The sequence below is a fragment of the Lycorma delicatula genome, chromosome 1 (assembly GCF_047948215.1).
Source record: "Lycorma delicatula isolate Av1 chromosome 1, ASM4794821v1, whole genome shotgun sequence".
NCBI lineage: Eukaryota > Metazoa > Arthropoda > Insecta > Hemiptera > Fulgoridae > Lycorma > Lycorma delicatula.
The window spans coordinates 48303667-48317012 of NC_134455.1; the positions used below are offsets into that span (position 1 = coordinate 48303667).

General features: G+C 32.9%; 1 protein-coding gene across 3 annotated transcripts in view; it reads right to left on the reverse strand.

Moving 5' to 3' along the window:
* gus (splA/ryanodine receptor domain and SOCS box containing gustavus) overlaps positions 1 to 13346 on the reverse strand; it is a 507417-nt gene that overhangs the window by 215702 nt on the left and 278369 nt on the right. Inside the window, exon 2 of one of the 3 annotated variants that reach the window (XM_075354536.1) lies at positions 620 to 686. The exons of the other annotated variants lie outside the window; for them this stretch is intronic. The gene's annotated coding sequence lies outside the window, so the exon portion shown is untranslated. The remainder of the gene's footprint in view (positions 1 to 619; positions 687 to 13346) is intronic. 3 annotated transcript variants of the gene reach the window in all.

Here is a 13346-nt window from a genome sequence, read left to right on the forward strand (position 1 = left end):
ATAAAATAAGATCGCTATTTATTTTGTTAGTTATTATGAAGCGAACTAATTAGGGCTTCATACTCAAAGGAACTGACATACAGATGCACGCAACAAACATGGGAAGTAATCATTTCTCAATGTACAATTCAATAGATTTTGTGTTTTATGCAGACAAAAAAACAGTACAAGAGACACAGACTTCTCACTGAAAATTTCTTATCACTTATAAAATCCCCACTTATCTTCAAACCGATCATTTCTTTTTACACCTCTCACACTGAGAGGCAGCAATTATGTTACGAGTAATGGCTAAAGACAGCTGTTGCACGCATGACTGTTCATCACAGCACTCCGTCTTGGAGAGGCCCTAAAAAATGTGGACCCTCCTTTGAGCAGTGCATAGTGCACGGAGTACCTGGTTACGATCAAAAAAATCCAACTGCCAACATAACAGACGTGGATAAGCGAGAACGGTATGTTTTAAATATAAAATGCGATGTGACGAAATAGAAACAAAGAGCATGAGTCACTCATAACGGAACAACGAATGGCCTCAAAGCTGCGGTGTAAAACTGTATCTTGTCTATGGATGCCAATAAAGTTTTAATTAGATGTGATTAATTAAATTTAAACTTACAAGTACTATAAAAGATCCTCAACTGTTTCTATGTTAGTTAAGTCTGCACGATAGTTTCTGTTCGTACCTGCAAAAAAACAAAAAAAAATTAGTATCTTCAGAATAAAAAAGTATATTTATCTACTGAAACAGAAATAATAAAATGTTAAGTTTTGATCTGAAAAAAATTATTTAACGGAATTCGTGAAAACAACTGACCCTCAACCAAAGATTCAACCACAACCTTTTAAATCACCATAAGTTTTGCATAAAATCAATCGGTTAATAGATTTTGTAATTAAATCATGTTCCACAGTAATACAATAAAACTACATGCCCTGGCCGGTATCTCTTGACGCTAGGATGATGAATAATATCTTAAATTAAATTATAACAAATATAATTTCGCAAATTCATCAGAATTAATTAAACATTTTAAAAACTCATCCAAAACTTTTATTAATCTCCAAAGAATAATATCAATAAATTTTACAAGTTAGATTAAATATTAATTTAAAACCAAAGATTTTTGTATAAATTAGGGACAATATTTCATTAATGATTAAGGTAAGTACAGATATTAATTACCTTATTGATATTAATTAACTTACATTACCGTAATAGTATGTTAGATAACTTCATTCATGCAACTAACTGTTATCGTCAAATTGTTAAAAAGAAAATTATTGTGTTATTAAACGGCCAAAAAAACGATGGACAGCTTATTGAAGTTTTAAAATATATTATTTTTTTGTTTTTCCAGCATTATATTACTATAATTATACATAGGTTTAATTTCAACTCGCTTAGAGGAAAAAATAAATAAAAATTATTTATTTTAACGAAAGCTAGACAGCGCTTTAAGTAACAAAATCTATGGAAACATTTATGAAATGACAATTACAGCAACATTCGATCGGGGATAAAATTGAGCTCAGTTACGTAGGGTTTTATCGATCACATTTAGCTTCTTGTCATTAAGTCAGGTTTCGTAAAGAACAGAAGAACCAATTTCGATAAACCGAAACGAGAAATTGGTACGAAAAGAACACTTAAACTGATATGAAAGAAAATTAATGGGATTTCCCATCTAGATATTAAAAAAAATCCACTGTTTCAGTCAAGTTTGTTCTAGGTAATTTTTCTAACGTCTAAAAAATATTAAATAAAAATAACTCTTGCCGAAAGAAGGAATACGAAACTAAATAATCGGATAAAATAATAATTTTCTTTATCATTAATTTGATTGCTGAAAAAAAAAATTGGTTATAAGGACAAAAAATATAAATATACTCATATATAGGAGTGTGTATGTGTATGTATATATACACACACACACACACACACACACACACACACACACACACACACACGCGTCTTTAAAAGAGGTAAGAGGTTAGGTTTATTTTTAATAATGGTATAATTCGTTATTCAACGTTACCTGAATGACAAGCAAAGATAATAAGAATAAGAAGAGATATTCGCTCACAAATACGGCATAGCATCAGTAAACGCGCCATGCAACACACATTGTATGAATCATCTGCACATTTCCTTTAACAATATTCGTTTCTTTTCTGTCAATACTTATCCACATCTTATCAAGTATTTATCTAAAATACTTTATCATCTTAATAAAAACTAAATTTGTGTAATTAACTGTACTTCGATGAGCGATATCGGAATGGAAGAATTACATATATTATATAAGAATTATATATATATATATATATATATATATAATTGAAAATGTTTAAGTCGGAAATACGTCATAATTAACTGACGAACTAGATAATGTGCTCATAATCAGATTCAATTACATTATTTTTTTAACAACCAAATTATTATTTTAAATATACATTATTTTTTTTAATATACAAGCAAAAATATATCTTCCTACATTTAAGAAAAAAATAAATAAGGTGGAAGGGAAGGAGTGAAACTCGAAAAATATGAAATGAAACGGTTACCTTAAATAAAAAAAACAACACCGCAGTCAAATGGTTACCATACAGGATAATAGGACAGATACGAAATATCCATTTTGTTTTTGATTTTTAAGTGTGTTGGAGAATCATCGGTAAAAATGGATCTAGTTCTTGTAAAGGTCTAATATCTTTTCACCTAACATGTTATCTATCGCATGATCGTCTTATTAAAATAGGAAAAAATAATTTTCCTGTTAAAAAAATATAAAGGTTATAAATTATTTTTCTGCAGCTAATTTTTAGGGAAAAGTACAGTAATACAACAAATGATTAAAAAGTAATAGTTTTTTAATAATAAAACTCCTATTATTATATTTGGAGGATGGGAACGGAATTATTTCTGTCCAAGCCAAGTTAAGATGATAAAAAACTCGGGTAAAAATAATAAAGAAAACTTTCACGCTCCTAGATCAGAAAATAAAAATTACGAATATTTTTTGTAGAAATCCTGTTTTCTTAAGGGGTAGATGGTGATCTACCCATCCGAAGAGAATAGCGAACTATTCCCAAATTGATTATACACATTCAGAAAACAATTTCGAAAAAATAAAACTTTTCAGCTTTTAATGAAATGTATTTTAAAAACTTTTTCAATGTTAATTTCAAAAACTAAGAGCGAAAGACATTAAGACTCTTTAAAATGTAATACCGATCTGCCGCTCACTATATTTCAAACATTCATCCGATTTCCTACAAAATTTAACAGAATCACCGCAATAGACAAGCTATCATACCAACTCCACGAATGTTTGTTAAAAATGTTCCTCAGATATGCAGCAGAGATATAAATATCTATAAATCTAAACACAGATAATACAGAATTTATAAACAAGATATCACACTTTGCCAGTAAAAAAAAAAAACTAAAAAAGTTCCGGTATATATAATAAAATCGACGAAGTAAACGCTGAAAGTGGTTTTAAATAGTAGAATATTGCTTTCAAAAAATTAAATTCGTCCGAAAAAATAATCAAACCGAAAATAAAAAAAGCAAATAAATCAATTTTTTTCTCGTATCCGATCGACTAGCGTCAAATTATATTCTGTTCCCGCTCAAATATTCAAAGAATTTAATCACCTCATTGTCAATGGTACTGGGCTCTCAACAAAATATTCCTATAACATTTGTACCTCATTTGATGAGCCCAAACAGGTGCATACAGCGTTTCAGCTCGCATGCACCCTTATATAAAACACACACGGTTCTGAAATTAAGTTCCTAGTCGGTGTGAACTACTTTTCGAACATCGAAGAAGGCAGAACAAACCTTTTTGGCAGCATCTTATCAATGGTATTATACAATTTCGGAAAATTTGCTATCGATAGATGCTTGTCATTCTGTATCTTCCCGCATTCATACAGATTGCTATCTGTTAGCCGCCATTTGCGAAGGTTGTGCTTTGAGCGGGTCATGCCGCTTATTAATCTGTTCGGTTTTTTCCACTGCCCGTAGTTGTGGTGGTTACCACAAGAAAGCGATTCCAGCCTATCTCCGGTGTTTGAGACTGCATTCCATATTCGGTGTCGTTCAGCTTCCGCGGGTGTGCGTAGTCTTCCACTGTTCTCTTGGAACTGTGCCTGGATTTTAGCTGATACTTCGCTAGCTCTCTATAACCAGAGAGCGGATGCAAAGCGTTGTTGTTCATCGCTTTTGCTTTTTCTCTTTTAGATGCTACCTCGCGTCGAACTGCTGATGGGACGATTCCGCTTAGTTTGTACAGATTTTTACAGGCGTTGGGCGTAGCCATCCTATTATCAGTCGGCAAGCTTCATTCAGGGGCACATTCACTTTATTAGCAACCGCCGAGTGGCTCCAGAGAGGGCAAGCATATTTTCCTACAGATTAAGACAGGACGGCCAGTGCAGACATGCTCAGGACTTTAGCACACCATTTACAGCCTACCAGCTTGCGAATTATGTTTCTTCTTGCCACAACTTTCATTTTGGTCGCTTCGCAGTGCCGCTTATATGCGAGTGACCTGACAAGGATTATTCCCAGATACTTGTGGTGTTCCGAGTGTTTCAGTTACTCATTCACGACCAAAGAAATGCTAACACGCGTAGGACGAAAACCAGTAAGGGTATTTTACACTTTGTGAATTAACCAACATAGCAGGTATCAAAAGAGAACGTCAGCTGCTTATTTCAAAGATAAACTACGGTAAGGTTACATGAATTTTATTTTAAACTTAAATAAATAAGGTACGGTTCATTTCTTCTCTCCTGAAAAATTGTTACGCAACAGTGAAGTTTAATTACGGCATTCTGAAAAATGTGTTCTTTGAAATAAGAAGAAAGTACTTAGGAAGAAAATCTGCGTTAAATATAAGTTGTTTTGATCAAGAAAGTCAATGAAAGACGGATCTGAACCGAAGAAATAAATATAAAACGAGCGAATTGTATCATCTCGCGAGATTTGAACTGAATAAGGGCAAACTACTTTAGATTAAATACATACTCGTATGAGTTTAATGAACTGTCATATAACAAAAAACTTAACTTCAGTGCGGCTATTCTCAACAATCCAGCACTACCATACGTTAAAAACAGCGTACATTACCCGCCAACAGTACGTAAGTTGCCTGAAGATGGAAATGGGTATACAGCCCGGGCAGTAATCCAAAAAAAAGTGCTGACATAGCTCCGACATATCTCCGACTAGATTTCTGTCGAAATCAAATATTACAAATAAATAGGATGCTTTATTTTTTTAAACAGTTAGCATAGAAAATGTTTTGCTAAATTCAACATGAACCGAATTTCAGGCGGGCAATCTTATCACACAAAAAATTATTTTCAAAGAATAACACAGAACGGTGAACAAATAGTGATGTGACGTGCCGGCTTCGTGTTCGTCTTATATTATTATAAAAATTTAGAAAATATTAATAAAATATAAAATTCGTATCCTCTAGATGGGTAAATCAAAGTCAGGCTTAAAAGAAAACATGCTTTTCTATAAAAACTGAAAATATAAAGAAATACATATTTAAACATTGTATTAAAAGAAAAAAACATAATATTTTCAAAAGTAAAGGACTACTGAAAAATTAAATTTAGCATACGAAATAATTAAATTCAATTCGAGGAAAACATAGTTAGAAGATCTTCTTATTGTTTTCAATAAAATATGTGTAAAGTTGTCTATTTTCGCAAAACCACAGTGAAAATCATGGGGCGCAACCGCAGTTCTATTTTCACCTTAACTTTAGTTCATCCAAAGAGCTTTACTAGATATTCTATACTGATATTGATATTGCTATCCTTTCCATTTTGCATCAAACATTTTACATCAACGGGTAGGTGTACACGAACGACTGAATCGTTCGTGTACACTTACCTACTGTGCATACGCATGTGTACTATACCGTGGAACGAAAGAGAGTTTAAGACAAGCAAATAAAAAATCATAAAATAATTATACTAAAAGAATACATTTTTTGTCAGTATAAGCAAATCATTTATATAAACAATAACTGACCTAAAATAATTAAATGGAACTGCTTAAGAGTTAGTGTTTTTACTTAATCTTTAGTATGTTTTACATACTAAATAAATAAATATATGTAGTCGGTTAGAAAACAAAGATATATTTATTATTATTATTGTTGTTGTTCCTCTTTTTAATTAAATCCAAATATCCTATCAGCTAGCATCCGACTTTAAAAAATTAGTTAATCTTAGGTGTATTACGATTTTCAAATGTCTTTTACCGTATAAGACATAAATAATAAAGGACTGTATTCGTAGTATAAACCTTTTATCCGATTTAAACATAGGAACCAGATCAGAGGTTTTTAATTGATTTGACCGGACTGAATTTGCAATAAGTATAATTACGTATTCTAGAGGTATTGTTAAAGAAAACAGAAATTTGTTAGAGAATTTTTACATTAACATCACCAACTCTCAATTTTTAAGTGATCTGTTGGCGGGAGAAACATATTTTATCATTACAACAGGTTCTATTGCAATAGTCCAAAAATTTAATCTTTATATTAGGAGATATATTCATACCAAAATTACGAAGACCTAGGCCTAATTCCCCCTCTTGCAAATGCAGTATGGAGACTGATATATGGACCAACAAACCTATCATAGAGATACATTCTAACCATAAATCTTTAATACTTGTAGATTAACGAACAAGGAATAATAGGTAATTAAAAATAAAAAAAAGATCGATTTAAAATTTCACTAGAACAGCTGGTAAACTCTGATTACGGTTACATAATGAGTAAATGTAGTACGTGTATACACAAAGAGTACAGAATAAACAAAATGTGTGCAGCGGCAGGAGATTCTTTTAAACAGACGATCAGCCGGCCGATCGATGTTTTAAAACTAAACATGGGAGTCTAAGGGGGAAAAGAGCAAGAGCGAGAAATAATGCGAGAGGGGCACGTGCGCATATATGTTGGGCGGTGACGGCAGTCAGCACAGCGTGCGCAAGTCGACTTCGATCCGTGCTACTCGCCATTCAATCGTAATGGCAATCCGTAATTTCTCATTACTACAATCAGTTGTAGGATACACTTACATACGCATACGTAAGCCCGTACAAACATAGCCTCGTACACATAATTCTACCGCCTAGCACCGCAACATTCCTGTTACCAACAGGAAAATACAGTTCAATATACGCGTGTCCTGTACGTATATTTAAATTATTAACGAAATACAAGACACAAAAAAATAATCCAAAAACCCTATTATTTAAAAAAAATGCAATTTATTTATTTATAACTTTTAAAAAAGAATTGTATGGAATTTCCACTAAAATGTATTTAAGAACAAGGCGGTTGACCACGTATCTGATAGTTTTTAATGTGGTACAACATTTTTCCGAGTCTCTAGTGAATGTAATTACTGGACAACTTAATCTGAGGAACAGGGTGTCCCATATAAAACGCAACCCATCAATCACTCATCCATGAAATTTCAAAAGTCAAGCTTACTCCCCTACTCGTTACTGAAATGGACTCGTCCAACATCGCGGCGACGCAGTAGAACACTACCGATAGTAATAACAATGCAATCATAACGTTCAGTGTATTGCTAGAGACAAGATGGTGTTTTCGCTAGATGAACGTGTTTTCATTGTTGAGTCGTACTTCAGTACGAAATCAGTGGTTGCAGTGCAAGATTTGTTTCGCCATAAGTAACCAGATAAACCAGCTCAAACAAAACATCAGTATTAAGGTTAGTTGCATAATTTAGAGAGACTGGTTCTGTTAATGACAAGGAACACAAAAGATATGCGTCAGTGTTGAATACAGATACAGTCACTGAAATCAAAGACCAATTACTCGCCTCGCCAAATAAATCGATCAGACGTTTGTGTGCTGAAATTAATTTGTCTAAATCAACTGTTCATCGGGCGACCAAACAATTACAAATACGATCTTATCGCTTTCAAACGGTTCATCGACTTCTTGAGCCCAACAAAGAAAAACGGCTACAATGTTGTGAATGGTTCCGTCGATTTCTGCGTGAGGATTAATGTTATGGATTCGTTATTTTTCACAGATGAAGCACGGTTTCATTTGGATGGCTACGTAAACAGCCAAAACAGTAGAATTTGGAGTGCTGAAAATCCCCACGTTTATCACGAAAAACAATTACACCCGCAGAAGTTGGGCGTGTGGTGCGCGATATCGCGGAAAAAATAATCGGTCCTATTTTTTTCGAGTACACCATTAATGCAGAACGATTTCAGGATATTTTATTTCAGTTCATCGCACTCTTGGAAGAGGAAGACAGACACTGCTGGCTACAACATGACGGTGCGACATCGCACTACGCAGGTTCAACTTATGATTTCATTGTTGAATTCTTTGGTAATCGTGTTATCGGTCGAGGCTTGTGGCCACCAAGATCTCCAGATTTGACTGTGGCGGATTTTTTTCTATGGGGTTGCCTCAAAGAAAAAGCCTACAGCAACAAACCACGAACACTTGAAAGTCAATATTGAACAAGCTGTATTAAATATCCAGCCACAAACTTTGAAAAAAGTTGCAAGAAACGCTGTAAAAAGAATTGAAGCTTGTATTCAAGAAGATGGCGGCCACTTCCAACATTTACTCTAAATGTAAGGTAATAGATGGTAATAATAAAAATTACATTTACACATGCCTTTTTATTATTTCAATACCTACCAATATAAGGTTGGGTTGCATTTTATATGGGACACACTGTATAATGAAAGAATTAGGCCTCAAGGAAATGTTGTAAATTACACTAATAAACACAATTTTTGTTTCTTAACATGTGATACGTGAAATCAATCTCTATTTTAAAGCTGAAAACGAATCTGAAGTCAGAATCTTCCCATCGACCTACGTTTTTGAAAATTATTGATATAATACGATATGGTTATACAGGTAGCGTTTTTATTTTGGTCAGTATATATTTTTTAAACCAGTTATCAGTCGTTAACCGAAACAGTAACTTGTCACAACACAAACATCACATATCATGACATCATACCTCTCTATTTAAGCGTACACAAACAAGATTTATCACATCTGTACAATTCAAAAGCAAGCAAAGCTAGTTGACTTTGTTAGCCGACTATTTTAATAGTATAATCTCTTATCTTCTAGTACAAACTCTCTTATCTTCTAGTCAGTGCGATAACTGTAATACGTCAGTGAACACCGAAGTATCATAAAGCCTCCTTAGCATGCGATTCGGACAGTTTATGTTACAAGTGTGTCAATTTCACTACTCGCATAAGAAAAACATTACATCTTTAATTAAAAAAGCTTATTAATTGTAATTTCGGTGATCAGAATAGGCTTCCAATATAATACTGTAACAAGACCGGTATAACGGACCTGAATAACGGATTCCTACCAATTAATAAGTAAGTAGTAGAAAATATAATAATGGGAGGAATCCAGAAAGGGGCAAAAAAAACCTTTCTGTAAAAGTACCAGATCCGTTCAACAATCGTATTTTGTAATACTGCCCACTCACACACACCTAAACAGATGTTCTCCTGTGAGAAGAGTTACCGGACCCAGGTTAGGAATGCGTGGGAACGAAAGGGCTCGGTCGATCATTCTCACGCTTCAAGTTGGGTCCGGTCCGACAGGTAAAGAGGATAGGAGTATAAATACTGGAGGGAAGATCAATTGAGATCAATTCTGCGAAATGAGTCTAAGCGAAACGTTATGATGTCAGTCTGCGAGATGAGAGTGCTACGATAAAGGAGTTATTATGCGAATTCGGCGTGATTAAGGTGATGTCACAAGTAATTCTAGTACACGAAAACTGTACTAAATTGTAATGTACCAAATTTCATTCATAAACTGTTAGGGTAGTTTTATTTGTGAACAGCAAAGGTATTTGTAGTGAGTGAAAGAACGTTATGCTTGTCTTATCTATGTACTATTGTTGTTAATACAAAAGTGTTAAGACGGTGTTTTAAAGTGTTAGCGGTCACGCTAATGTCTTTTTTCAATGGGACTGAGTTCTGGTATTCATTATTTATCTACCTGTGAATAAATCCTGACGATTACTTTAAATTCTGTTTTGTATGTAATCATTGTTGTTTGCTACTATTATTGACATTTATTACTATTATTGTTGTTGTGGTTGGGATTACTATTTTTATTATTCTAGTTATTACTGTGAGTTGTTTATTATTGTCGCTTATTACTATCATTATTATTATTATAATTGATTTGTCTTGTTTTACTTATGCTCTTTAAATAATAAATTGTAATTATATAAACATTTCCAACTGTCAGTCTATCAATATCTTTATCAAACCGCGAACACGCGACAATATGTAGTAATTGCGCGGTCGACTCGTGAGGATGCACTGTTATTTTTTCACTAATGTGTCTGGAATTTCTAAGAAATTTTAACACACTGTCCTCTATTCTTCACTGGCATCTGTATTCAGACCTGTATCTCACAGTGAATCCATTCCCGTTTCCTAAAGTTTCTGAAAACTTGTTTCGTGAAAACGGTAATGAAGAAGCGGACATTATAGAAGGCAGTCATGATTCAGACTTCGAAAAACGATTCAGAGAGCCACATCTTACATCAAAAGAAGAGCTAAATGATTCGTTAGATTTATAATTATCAAAAAATCATGCTAAAGTTTTAGGCTCAAGACTGCAATGTTGGATCTACACAAAAAAAAGTAAAAGTACCGAAATTTCTGTCGAAGTCGACAAAAAAGATTCTTCTTAATTCTTAGCTGAAAAAATTACTTAATTTACTGTACAAATATTGATGAGTTTATGCTAAAATTAGGACTCTATTAGATCCATTTTACGAACCATAGGAGAGGTTTCTCATCGATTTCTTCAAGTATAGTTTAAAAGTAGTTCTGCTTCTTACAATATTAATATTCTTCTTTATCAATCTGTTGTGGGATTAATATGAAAGAAATGTATCATATTATGAAAACTGTTACTGAAAAAGTAGATTATGAAAAGCGTAGTTGGAATGTATGTGAAGATTTAAAAAAGAACAGCTCTTTTGTTAGGCATGTACTGTACACAAATATTGTTTTAAAAAAATCCTGGTAAAAAAAAAGTTATTCATGAGCCTCTAGTTGAAACAGAAAAAAATATTTTTACTACCCTTTCATATCAAACAGGGAATAAAAAATAAAGGTTTGTAAAAGCTATAAAGAAGGATAGTCGACGAATCTTGTACATAAGGCAGAATTTCCCAAAAGTAAGTGAAGCAAAAATTAAAGAAGGGATTTTTGTTGCCCAACAAATAACGGAACCAGTCAGAGATAAAATGTTTAACTCTGCGGCGACCGATGTAGAACTCAGTACGTGGACAACGTTTACACATTTGCAAAACTTTTCTGGATGTCTGTATATCACAAAATAACCAGGATAAATTCAAACAGAGCTATGGGATTTAAAATGTCACTGAAAGTCCATTCCTGCATTTATATCTGAATTTCTTTTCGCCAAACCTTGGAGCAGTAGGTGGTGAACACGATGGACGATTCCATTAAGATATTCAGTGTTGGAAAACCGTTACAAAGGGAAAAGAAGTGTTAATATGCTAGCTGTTTACTGTTCGACTTTAATTCGATAAGTACCTGAGACTACCTTCAAAAGGAGAACATCTACTAAAAATTTTAATATAAGTTATGACATCCCATAACATTAGTTACATTAACTTTTAAAGACCTTTAATGTGCCATCTTCATTAATCTGACGGTAACAGAAATGTTTTATTTACAGAACTGTAATTTACGCAAAAACAATGCAGAGAAAGGTATCAATCACACTTAGAAAAATATTCAAAGTTTAATTTTGTACATCAATTATCAATACTGTTCACCCTGCTGCTATCTTAAAGACTAAAATGTTGAACGGTTTTATTAATTATGTTCTTGCTAACAACAGTAATCGTTAGTAGTGTTTATACTGACTGCAATCTGGAAATAAATCATATCAGAAAATTCCTATAGTAGGTTTGCATCCTTTTATTTATCGCAATTTCTCCAACTTTGGCTGCTGAAAAACTCAGAAACATCAACAGTTATTTAAAAGCAGGATTCAATTACGTTTTTCTAACACAATCTTACATGGAAATCACATGCTGCTATCTATAACATCATCATCATTCTGCTACCTATAACTGGATTCCACATGTAGAAAGATTTTAAACTTTTTGTAACACAATACTTAAGTAGTTGCACGTATCCGTATCGGTTCTAATAACTTTTGTAAAATGAATCGGTTACGATGCTTTAGTAACGTGCCATAAAGCGATCAAAGTATCGTTTGGTATATATTGAAAAATAGTTTATCCCAAATTTGGGGAAAAAACGTAAGAAAAAGAATTGTTAAAAATGCTTAGAAGATAATTTATTATAAGTTTATACAGTAGGTGGCAGAAATTTCATGGGAAGTAACTTTCGTGTGTTCTATATACAACGATTAAGAACAGTAGAATAAAGAACAAAATAGAATTCAAGTAATGTGTGTAAATTTCCAACCAGCTGGCTCTCATACAATATTTTTAACCTGAATGGATGCTATTCGTTAAAATATAACCGCTTTGTAACCACTGTTCTCACATTTAAATTATACGATCAGGATAAAGAAAATTAAACAATTGTACAATTTGCCTCGTTAATTTAAGAGTAATAATTCATAAAATAAAGAATAAAAATTTAAATAACTAAGGAGTAGAAATCTTTACTGAAGTTAAGAAAACAAATTCTAGCAAAAACACAGATTACCTTAAAATTAATTAGTAGAAGCAGACCAATTGTTTTATTAATGATATTTGAAGTGACATGATATTTAAACTGGACTTGCGAACTATTTTAATTTGAGTATTGCAAAATGCAATTAGTTTAAGAGCGACCTACATAAAAATTTAAAACGAAAGACATCAATCCGTCAAATACAACCAGGAAAGAATGATGCGATGTCTTTTCACAAATGTTCAAACCTTAGATCGTTAAAACAAAAATAACATTTACATAATCTCCGTTACAAGAACGAATCTTGCGACTCGACTTAATTAACCTGACGTTAACTACTGATTAAAACATCTCTAGAAATCTTGTCTTGAAATGACAAAGAGCTGCTCTTTTTTCAATAAAATCCACTTGTTACTGAAATTACCTCTTTTTTAATAGCTGTTTTGATAGTTACAGTCTTTCTCAGTAACAGTAGTTAAAAGTTATAGAGGCTTACATTCTACTATTCAAGATGTCCTGCGACCAAGACAGTGCGGAGCTTATTCACTCTATTGTAACC